Source organism: Ceratotherium simum, chromosome X (genome assembly GCF_057802395.1).
Source record: "Ceratotherium simum simum isolate JZ-2026a chromosome X, ASM5780239v1, whole genome shotgun sequence".
In the NCBI taxonomy this organism is placed as follows: domain Eukaryota; kingdom Metazoa; phylum Chordata; class Mammalia; order Perissodactyla; family Rhinocerotidae; genus Ceratotherium; species Ceratotherium simum.
In genome coordinates, this window is record NC_141940.1 from 22,398,372 (window position 1) to 22,410,878 (window position 12,507).

Here is a 12,507-nt window from a genome sequence, read left to right on the forward strand (position 1 = left end):
ATACATAAGCATGTAGGTATTATAGGTATGCTATTAATTGTTTATACTCACACACAATACATGTTCAATTAACTTCAAACACTGTGTTCACTATGTGCTAGTTATGTGTTAGGCACTAGGGAAAAATGATAAATAAGACAAAAATTCTTACCTGGAGAATATTCACTGTATGATAAATACAATGTAAAGAGAAAATATAAAAGGGACAGAGTAAGCACAGAGGAAGCACAAATGAACTTTATTTAGGAGATCAAGGAACACTTCTCTGAAGAGATAACTGGCTGCTTTTTATGAATGAATGAGTATTCAGTAGGTACACATAAGGGAGAAGGAGGGATAGGTAATTTATTGGCAGGATCAGTGTATACAAAAGAAAGAAGAAGCAGCAAGATTTGTTTCAGGAACTCTACGTAATTCAGATTGCTAGAGCATAAGATGCAAAGGCATGGGGTGGGGAAGATGAGCCTAGAGAGGCAGGCAGGAGCCTAATCATGAAGTACATCATACGTTTTATTTTTCACATGGTAAGGAGGCAGTGATGGGATTTAAACAAGAGAGTTATGTAAACTAATTTGCATGCATTTATTCATTCAGACTGTCAGTCAGTTAATAAGAATTTATTGAGCTACTACTATGTGCCAAGTTCTCTGTCAGGCACTGTGGGTACAGTCTTTCTCTTGATGGAAGTAGAGAAGACAGATAAGTGGGAAAACAAATATAAATATGATGAGTGCTCTGAAGGATAAAGGCAAAATGCTATGGGAGCTAATCTAGTCTTGAAGGGTGGGAGTCAGAGAAGAAGTAATGTAATATGAGTAGAAATTAGCTAAGTAAATGGGGAAGGGGAGGATATCAAAGACAGAAGGAGGGATATATGCAAAATCTCCAAGGGAGAAACTAACAAGATATTTCAGATGAATGAAAGTACACCAGGATGGCTGAAATGTAAAGGGCCATGGGAAAGAGTAGCAGAGACGGTGAGTGGGTTTGTTAGTCTTTGTTTGTCTGTTTTGGTTTAATTAGATTGAGAGATTGTTCTAGCAGCAGAATAGTGGGTGGGTTGTGGGAGTGGAAACTGGAAGCAGAAAGAAAAAAAGAGTATTGCAGTAGTCCAAGGGAGATGTGATAAGGTGCTGATTTAGGGCAATGACAGTGGAAATGGTGAGGAGAGTAGAATGGAAAGCAGTTTAGGTGATAGGGTCAATATGACTTAATAACTGATTTGATCTGAGAGCTAAGAAGAAAAGAGGAGTAGAGGATGACTTGGTTTTCTGGCTTGGATACTGGGGAAATGAGGGCCACCAACCAAGATAGGGAATATAGTAGGTTGTTTCAACTCTGGTGTGGCTTCCAGTTGCTGACTGCTTGCATGGACTTTGACCTTCTCGTCTTACTCTGCTGGGCAGCACTTGAGCCCTCTATCAAAAAACAATGCATTTTTATTAAATTAAAAATAGCACATGAATGTAGTAAAACAATTCAAACAGTAGAGAAATGTATAAAAGGAAACTTCAAATCCCCCTCCACTTAACTCCTAGTCCATCTCCTGGAAGAGGACCTCTGTTAATTTATTCTAGAAAAATATAGTATGCATCTAATAGCATACATATGTAGCCTTTGTAAATTTGCACGAATAGAATCTTACAGACTTTTATGTACCTTGCTTTTTTAAATTTTACTATATCTTGGAAATCATTCTATATTAGGACACATTCTTTTTAATGACTGTTTAATATAGCGTTCCACTGTATGGTCATTTGGGTAGTTTCTAGTTCTTCATTGTTATTCATTCCTTAAATAGACATTTATTGAGGGACTATTCTGTGCCAGACATAATCTCTGCCTCTGTGAAGTAAACAGTCCAGTGGGGAAGATGGTCATTAATTAAATTACAGAAATGTGGAATTGCAACCATGACACATTTCAAAGGTGCTTTGAGAACCTGAAGTAGGGCATTTGACCTAGTCAGGGAGGCCAGGAAAGGCTCCCCTGAGGAATACATGCTTGAACTGACTACTGAAAGATGAGTAGGAGTTAGCAAAGAGGGGAAAAGAACATTCTAGACAGAGTACAAAGGGTAGATGTATTTTTAATTTTCATATGCAACTTAATGATCTGAGTCTCCACAGTTACAAGATTTTATGGAGAAGTAAGTGTCCTTAGAGCACAACAATATTCTTTAGTGAATTGACCATTTAGGAAATTGTTTCTTACTTAACACTCCTCCCTATTTAATATGCTTGCCCATCATATAAGTGTTTTTGGCAGTCTCAACAATGGAAGAGAGAACAAATCAATTGCAAAGTGAAATTTCAAGTTTTGTAAAAGACACAAGACTTAACGAAGTTGATGAACATGATGGAGATTTGCTTGACTTCCACAAAGCCATTGACAGGTGAGGACTTGGCATAGTTAACTTTTTAGGAAAAGAACAAATTCACACAGAGAGTGACAAGATGGATAGGATGAAAGAGAATAATTGGAATATCAGGAATCAAGAGAAGTCATTAGGAAAATTGATGAAGCCCTTGAATATTTTGTAAAACTTAATATTTATGATCCTGTTGTGAAATAATGAGGATGCCTTGTACTATCATGCCATTTTTGCCAGAAAAGTCATGCCAAAGAAATCCATAATCCACATTTGATTTATTTATTGTTTGAAGAATGCACGCATAGTTGTATTAAAACTTTGTTTTGAAAAATATAAGATATAGTAGACTTTTGTAGTTTTAATTTATTTATTGAATATAAACTTCCTATTAAACTTAAAAAAATCTACTATGATATTCTGGTTCTCATTTTAAGTAGATTTCCTTTAAGTGGCCCCCTTGCCAATAGTGGTTATTCTTGGATACATGGACTGCCTCTATTGCCCAATTATCCTCCCCAGAGGTGGGACCAATTTGCATTTCCACCAACAGTGTATGAGAGTATATGAGAGTGCCTATTATTCTTCATCTTGGTGAGCTTTTGAATTATTGACAATCTTATGGGTGAAAAAGTCATTTTCATTACTGTTTTTATTTGCATTTCATTAATCGTGAATAAGGTCGAGCATCTTTTCATGTGTTTAATGGCCATTTGTAGTTCTTTTTCTGAGAAATGCCTGTTACTGTTCTTTGCTTGGTTTTCTTGGGGGTTGTTCATCTTTTAGTCATTGATTTGTACAACCTTATTATAAATGAAGGAACATAGTTTTCTGTTTGTCAATAACGCCACAAACACTTTTCCAGTCTGTTTTTTGTTTTTGACATTTTCAATAAAAAAGGTTTACATTTATTTGTAGTCAGTTTTATTTGTATTTTTCTTTTTGGATTCTGAGGTTTGTATCCTGCTTACAAAGTGCTTCTAACTTCAAGTTTACAAATTAATTCCCTTACGTTTTCCCCTTTTTGTTTTTTCAATGTTGAAATCTTTGATGCATCAGGGGTTTATTTTATTATAATAAATGAGGAAGTTCAACTTCTTTCTGAAACAGTCATGTTTCAACATCATTAATTGAATTATCCATATCTTCTTTGCTGACGTGAAATGCCACCTTTGTCATATACTAAATTTCCTTATGTATATCAGTCTAATTCTGGACTCTATTGTATTACATTGATTTACCTATTTCTTCTCCATTTTTAAGCTCTTTTAATCTTTGCAGCTTCATAATGCTTTTAATTCTGCTCCCTTATACTCCTTTTTCAGAATTTTCCTGGCTAGTCTTGCTTATTTTTTATCTACCTGATGTGTCTTAGATGACAGAAATGTGTTAAGATCTACTCCTACCACTGGTTTTTGGAGATTCCTCTTGCATGTGATGTAGTTTATGTTCTCCGTATTCTGATTCTATTACTTGGTGTATGAATATTTATGGAAGTTATATACTCATTGTGGATGGTGTCCTTTATCAAAACACTTTTTTTCCTTGAATTCAATCTTCTCTGATGTTAATATCATGACCTCTGCTTTCTTCTTTCATCATTTTCATGGCATATAATATGTTTCATAGTTCAGTAATGCTATTTTGGTTTTCAATTTGTTTTCTTAGCTCTTTAGTCTCCCTTTTTATCTCATTCCTCTCATTCCATTGTTTTATCGTTTGTCTTTGATGTCTTGTTTCAATGACTCTATGGGCTCTTGAAATTTTTCTTTTCTTTAGTGAGGAATGTTCTCTTCAAGCATGGGTTCATTATCCATATTCCCTTCTCTCCTTGTTCTCCCTTGCTTTCTCCCCCTCTCTATCTCTTTCCTGTAGTATTTTTGCAGACTTGTCATTCTACACCTTTTTATTGTATTCATGTTTAAGTTAAAGCTTTCTCTGAGAAATTCTATATATAGTGTGATGAATTCTTCTTCACTCCCTTCTCCCTCTGTATCTCTTTAAGAGCTTCAGTTTGAGGACTAGCATTGGGTGTTCTAGTCACATTTTGCTGCTCCAGGACAGTCGCAGTTAGTGAATCCCTACTTTCTTGTCTGTAATTTTCTTAAAATGCCTGTAACAGGAAATATTCCACCTAGTTCGGTGATTATCTATCCTTACTAGGCATCACAATCATCTGGGGAAAACTTTTTTAAAGTACCAATGCCTGGACCTTGCCTTCAAAGATTCTGACTCATGGGGTCTGGCCTGAGGCTCAGGAGTTGGTACATTTCAGCAACTCCCCAGGTGGTGACTCTAATGCACAGTTAGGACTTGGAACCACAGACCCAAGTGACAGCTTCATTTATTTCACGTAGATACCTTCAGCTTCAAGTTGTCCTCTAACTGAAGATGAAGCCTAGAACCTTCCCTTTCAACAAGTCAACTTTTCCCACTTCATCCTCCCTTCTTGGACAGGAGAGAAAAAACCACTATGCAAAACCTTTGGGTTTTGGCCACAATACTGTTATCCTGCATGTTTGTGGGGGGAATTCAACAGGGCATGTCCATGCGCCTTTTCTTTCTGACAACCTCACTCCTTCAAACAATTTTGTCTTATTTAATTTTTTGTTTGTTTTCTATTCTGCCTACTCTCAGTTGTTGCCAGAAAAAATTAGCCGTGCACGATTATTTTTTTGTCTTCTCGTTCCGGCACCTGTCCTAGTTGGCAAAAACCAAAATGAAGCCACGCTGACATTCCTGTACTTTCCTCAGTATCCTGGCACGATATTGAGGTGGTAAGGAGTGACTTCTCTTCTTGGGAGATTTTCCAAATCTTTTCACTGCAATGCGTTTTCAGGAGTTTTAGCCACTCACATACTTTCCACTGAACTAATTCATGAAAGAGAGTGGCTTGATGAGAGCTGTATCAATTCTGAGAAACTTCTATTTCTCATTTCCCTTGGCTGCAATTTTTCAAAGATTATGGCATGACTATGAGCCTGTCTTTGTTTGATTGCTGCTTATTTTTTCATAATTTATGTTTATTATTGTTCTTTTTATTAAATTTTGGGAACAGATTTTGTGTGCACAAGCCTCACTCCACCAACTTACTCTTAAAGTTCATTTGTGTTGTCTTTATTTGTTTATCTAGCTTTATTTCTATTTATGAAGTACTGTAATTCTTGGTTCTGTATCTTCACCCATTCACATGGTCCAGAGTAGCCAAAAGACTACATTTTCTACTCTGTGATGTGGTATAGGGTATTTACTCCAGTACTAGAATGGTTTGGTTTGTGAGGATTAGCCACTAGAAATAGTTAACAATACAGGCAGTTCAATTTGTTATTGTTACCGAGCATAGAAATATCCTATTGTCATATTTTCTGAATGATACACTACCAGGAAGTAAGACACAGAAATATTTTGGCAACTTCTCAGCATAGAATAAATCTCAAAGGTTTGATTTGGGAAAATGTGAAAATTCAACTGACATTGCAGAGCAGCGTAGTTCAGATCTGCCCACAAGGGAGATAGGAAAGGCCACCTCTCTCCTTCGAAAGAATTTGCAGATGTATTAACTGCTCTGTATAATATTGGACAGTAATACTGGTTTGGTCATTTGGTTTCAAGGTTAATGGTTCTTGGTATTAGGTGACCAAAATGGAGTTCCAGCAGATGTTTAGTCTGTTTTTCCCTTCAACAAATATTGATTGGGTGCCTACTATATGTGAGGCACTGTTCTAGACACTAGAAATGTAGCAATTGTATCAAAGAGATGCAACCCTTGCTCTTCTGGAGCTTATGATCTAGTAGGGGAGATAGACAAAAGCAGATAAATCAGCAAAAAATATTATTTTTATTGGGTAGTGATAAGTACTAAGGAACAAATAAAGGCAACAAAAGGGATAGAGTGGAGTGGGATTGGGGGCTACCTTAGAGAAAATGGTCAGAACGATCTATGTCTCTGAGTAGGTAACATTTAAGCAGGACTTGTTTGGGTGGCTGTGGTGGCATTTGAGTGGGGGTGGGAAACTACTCACTTAAGATGCTCTATGATAAAAGGAATTGACAATTATTTAAGTTTGTGATATGCTGCCTGCTATATTTTTCTTCTGGAGATTCTCAATGCAGATTAGTATAATAAAGTCTCTTGGAAGTCCTGCAGGAAAGAAATCAGTTAACTTTGTATAGCTCAGTGTTTCTCAAACTTGTTTGATGACTTTTATGTGTAAATCATATGCCAGGGAAGGAGGTGTAAGTTTTGGGAAACACTGAACAAAATGTGATAGGGTAGCCACATTAGATCTCAAATTCAGAGAAGTCTTTCTTTAACTGAAGCCCAGTAATTTAGAGCCCATAATTATGGGAATGTCTGTGCTTAATCTTTCCCTTCCCGTGCCCTGCCCACAGCCCATTTGGAGGAAAAAGAGACAAATGGTAATAAAACTGGCCGAGATAGGGGATATAAAAACATTCAGAATTGTTTTAATTAAAATAAAACCAACCATTATGTTGTCATGGAATTCACTGGGCTAGAATAATTTAGCCTAGTCTCCTATCTCTAATACAGATATAATCTTGTGCTACTGACCACTGATATGTTCAGGAGACCCCAAGGCCCTATAAAGGTATTGTGGGTACTCAAAGAGGAATTCAGCTACATTCACCAGTCTAGACTTTTTTTCAGATACAAAAAAGAAATCACATCTTTGAAAGATTTTCCAAGTTGGAGGTTGAATCTAAATTCTGCTTAATCTGTAGTTAACCAGAATTTATAAATGACCCTAATCCCTCACTTTCCAATATCTAGTCCATGAAGCTTTCAAAAGTGACCACTAAGTGAGGGGCCGGCCTGATGGCATAGCAGTTGAGTTTGCACATTCTGCTTTGGCGGCCCGGGGATTGCTGGTTTGGATCCTAGGCGCGGACCTACTCACTGCTCCTCAAGCCATGCTGAGGTGGTGTCCCACATAGAAGAACTAGAAGGACCTACAACTAGGATGTACAACTATGTACTGGGGTTTTGGGGAGAAAAAAAAACAAGAGGAAGATTGGCAACAGATGTTAGATTAGGGTCAATCTTCCTCAAAAAAAAAAAAAAAAAGACTAGTCCTGCTGCCTAAAATAAAAGAAGTGACCACTAAGTGAGTGGGTGGGGCCAGGGTTGTGGCTACTTTCAGTCACAGTCCTGAGCTTCTCTGCTTAAATGGGCAGAAGCATTTGAAAACACACCGGGTAATATGTAAGCTCTGTTGATGGAGAAAAGAAAACCTGTGGTGCTGAAGTTTCTTCCCAAACTCCTATGCATCTACTCAAATGTATTTCTACAGTCTTGGCTGCCATTTTCAGGTTTTTGGTTATGAGAGAGTCAAGTCCTTATCAAATGCAAAGAGTCCTTGGAAGATCTATTCCTTGGGATGTTATCCCACTTTCAGAAGCATCAGTTTAGTGGTTCCCAAGCTTTACTATTTATAATAATCACTTGGGGGTGATTGCTAAAACTGCAGTTTCCAAGGTATTTCCCCCATCGAGAGTCTGCTTCAGTAGAATTGGGGTGTGGCTCAGGAATCTGCTTTTTTTTTTTTTTTTTTTTTTTTGCTGAGAAAGATTCGCCCTGAGCTAACATCTGTGCCAATCTTCCACTATTTTGTATGTGGGTCACCGCCACAGCGTGGCCACCAATAAGTGGTGTAGATCAGCACCAGGGAACTGAACATGGACCACCGAAGCAGAGTGTGCCGAACTTAACCACTAGGCAATGGGGCCGTCCCCAGGAATCTGCTTTTTAACAACTCGCCAGGTGATTTTGATGCAGTAGTCCAAGGATCATAATAAGGTAAACATTAGATTGGTTCAGAGCTCTTCCATTCGCATCCCAGGGGCCTATGTTCCTTACTTCCATTTGGCTTTAAGTCTCAGCTCTGGAGTGCTGCCATTGAGAATCATCTAGTTCACCAACACTGGCACTAATGCTACAAATTGCCAGCTCCAGCATTGTTTCTCCTACGGTGAGTTTGCTTCTTCCACTGAACTGTGCAATAGGAAAGCTATGTCAAAGCTTCTTACTGGTTCTCTAATTTTTGAAGCCAAGAAGTCCTTCTCTCTGCTTCCCCATATAATGAATCTTCCAAAGAAGACAAAGGCACAGCACACTTGGACCATTTTTTTGAGAGCCTACTAGATTCAAGGCCAGAGGAGGATGTTTTATACTTTCAAAGCAGAGTTATTAATGAAGCCTTTAAGACGTTTATAGCTGGAAAGATTTTTCAAAGGGAGCCACCCTCAGGGGTTCAGTATCAGACTTCAGAATAAAGATTGAAATGTTTTTGTCCCCTAAAAACTCCAACACCATGCTTGGTAATTTCTATGATATTGCAAAAATCAAATTGAATGTGCCTGTACATAAAACATCGTTTAATATTCTGGGCAATTTATTTTTAAAGAGGAACTGTCAGTCTTTTGACAAGCTTCAAACTTGACTTACTCTTACAAATGTCAAGGTCCAGCATCAAGTTTATCTCATCAATCTTTGTAGTTTTACAGCTAGGGAAGGAACTAGCTAACATTATCCTAGGGTCATGAAAATATCAGTTTAGTGAGTCAGCAGACATGAAAATCTATTTCTTATTTGATATTTTATTTTAGTACCTGAACATAGGCTATGGTGTCTGAATATTGTTATATTATCTTGAAATTTTAATAGATATTGTAGAAAATCCAGAGTCTTTTGGGGGAACATCCATGAATATAATTTCCACAGTCTGGGAAACACCAAATATCAGACACTGACTCTTCTTAAGAAGATGTCAGTGTTATCTATTAGGTTGAACAGTGGGCTGGCTGTACCTTGCTCCATTTTCTCTATAATCTCTATTCTTCCCAGAAACTACTACTAACTGGACAAAGAAGAACACTAGCCTTTCCACTTAGAGTTTATGTGTAGAATTTCTCCTTCTATTAGAATATCACTAGTCACTGCTTGCACTGTGTAACCAGTGTCCTCCTAATAGACTATAGAGAATATGATCATTGATGTAAGATTTAGATGAAGATCTTTATTTCCCTTGTTTAAGATGGAAAAAAATATTTATTACATTCTGAATCTGAATTTATAGTGGTACTCCTATCTCTTTTGTTCATTAGTGTGTGTGTGTGCTGGTGTGTGTGTCTGTACACAAGTATTGTTTTCAGTCACTAAAATGTTCTTAATTTGATTATTCCATCTTCTGCAATTTAGTTGACATATGGGACAATTAGATTCCTCATGCTCATGTGGTGCGCTCCCTGGTTTACTGATTAGTCTGGGAATATTTTGGAGAAAATATTTAGCATTTTAGGAATCAAATTTGAGGTTCTGATTGCATCTGCTCTTCTATCAATTATGTTTTTAATATATTTTGCACTAAAAAGTAAACTTTGTAAAAACAACATTTATTGAGTGCCAAGCTCTAAGTATTTTCACATATATTCTCTCACTTGTAGCTTTCAATGACTCCATTTATGCTCCGTTTTACAGTAGGTGTTCAATACACATTCATTCAATCTTTCAATAAGTAATGTACTTATATATATATTTTTAAAGATTTTATTTTTATTTATTTTTCCCCCCAAAGCCCCAGTAGATAGTTGTGTGTCGTAGCTGCACATCCTTCTAGTTGCTGTATGTGGGACGCGGCCTCAGCATGGCCGGAGAAGCAGCGCGTCGGTGCGAGCCCGGGATCCGAACCCGGGTCGCCAGCAGTGGAGCGCGCTCACTTAACCACCAAGCCACGGGGCCGGCCCAGTAATGTACTTATATTGAGAACCAACTATATACAGGCCACTCTGTTATGCCCTAGGATGAGGATTGTATTGGTGAAACTAAAGAGATATAGAAGAAACGAAAGGCTCAAGCAGAAGGTTACAAGGCAACTTATCAAAAAGTGTGGGTGCGCTTAAATGTTCCAGGTATGATTTTTGGGGAGTGTTGGTGCTTAAGAGGACTATTATATTACCCTTTACTTAAAGCAAATACATGATTTTACATTTCCTGTCTGTTTCTACCTTCTCACCTATCACCACCCATATCATCTACCCCCAGTGCTTTATAAATTTGGATTTTCTTATAGTGGATTTCCTTGATATAGAACATGTGGGCCATGCAAAGCCCAAATGTAGACCTTTGTGAGGTAGAAATAGGACTTGGTATTTGGACCATTTTTGTGACAGGAAAGGATGGTCCTAGCATGTTTTAGTGTCGAATGGATGTTTTCTCATCACAAAAACTGGAGTTTGTGATTAGGAGTTAGTAGTCTGCAAACTGAAACCCAACTGGGTTGCCGAGAGGCAGGCAGCTGCAAAGGAAAACTCAGGCAATTATGGGTTTGCAAAGAGAATAAAAGCTTTCCCTAGCCGTTCAGGATTGTATAATCAAATTTGTGTCTGTCAATTGCAGGAGTCAGATCATGGAGTTTGCCTACGATTACATAATCTGAAAGCCAAGATGTGCAAAACCCATTAAAAGGCATACTTGGGAAAATGAGCGTGGTACTGAACAGACTTTGAAATTGCTTTTCATAAGTTATCTCCAAATAATCAAATCTAGAGAGGAGAGGAGCCAAGCAGGAAGTGACAGATATTTCGCTAAAGAAGAAAATAGGCGTTTCTATCTTATTGTTTTTTCCCTGAAATGGTGGTGATAATAATAATGATTTTAAAAATCTAACAAGAGATCTCCCCTCCACCACTTGCAAGGGAGAAATCAAGAGGTAATGTTTCCTAAAACCTCTACCTTTGTTCAAACTCCTAAATGCGACCCCTCTTCCCCTTCTGCCCTTCCCCTTCCTCACACAGGTTTTATTCAACTAACTCTTTTCTTTGGATAGATGCTCATTTCCTTCCCTTCTCTGGGTTTTGCTACCTATGCAACATAGATGTGAGAAAGGCATTGTAAATAAGGTGGTACCTGGCCTCTTTATTATCTAATCAGAAGATGAACACATTTATGCTAGTAAATGTATGCATAAGACAGCCAGGTACTCTGTCTTGTAACTTATATCATTGGCTGTCCTGCACCAAGGAAATCGTTATCTACAACATAGAGAGCTCATTCTCTCAGTCTAAACAAAACTTTTATGGTAGCCATATTGGCAAAACATTGCTGACATAAATTTTATGTGGGAATAAAAATATGCTTGGAGGGGGTGTAAATTTTATATGGATATATAGATTTCAGAATTCAAGCTTGACAAATTGATGGGATGGCCAGGGAGACCTGAATTTTCTTTTTTAAAAGGTGATAAAAATAACCCAAGGGCTATAGACTGAGATAAAAATAAATGTGCTACATAATGTATTTGATTTAATTTATGATGTCTTTCCTGTGGCTGTTCTTAAGAGACTGGAAGGAAGTGGGGCTGTAACGCCACTAGGCCTTGCTTTCATCCAGCAGAGGTGGTGTTGATGCCTTACCATGAAAGACTCTTCCCCCAGGGTGAATATAAGAGGTGCTGTGGGAGCTGTGTGGCACCGCCCAGATCCTCCTTCAAGGAAGAACCCACTGCTCAGCTACCGGGAGTGAGTTAGCAGATAAACTCCAGCTGTCAGCCCCTTCAAGGTTTGCTTCAGCTGTAGAGGGTCACCTCACCCCAGGTCACACTTATTCCTGGAGCATCCCATATCCAATGACTGCTGTGGAAATAAAAAGGCCTGTCTTCTCTGCCCAGTGCAGAACAACTCTGAAGGGTCCTTCTAGCTCCAGAGCTCCCTGTGGAGCCAGCTGAGTCTGTCCTTAAGCCTGCCTTGCAGTTCAACTTTTCCCTGTGTTCCTTTCCGCTCCCTCTCCTTCTCTTCTACAAGTGTTGCTACCCCAGACACTTCTTAGAAAACATCCTGGATGCTAAACTCTTTCTCAGTGTCTGCTTCCCTGGGAACACAACCTGGGACCCATGCCACATTATGACTTTTGTGGGCCCTAGGCATTTTTGCCTTCATGGGCCTCTTCCTCCATAAAAAAATATTAAAAACTATATTCTATGACCATATTGGTGTAAAGATGAATATATTAATATTATATGTTAAAATTTTTTCTTCTACTTAAGAGTTCATGTTTTTCTTCTGATTTTAAAAGAAAGCAAAACATTTTTGTGGGCCCCAGGCACTGTGTCTATTGTGCC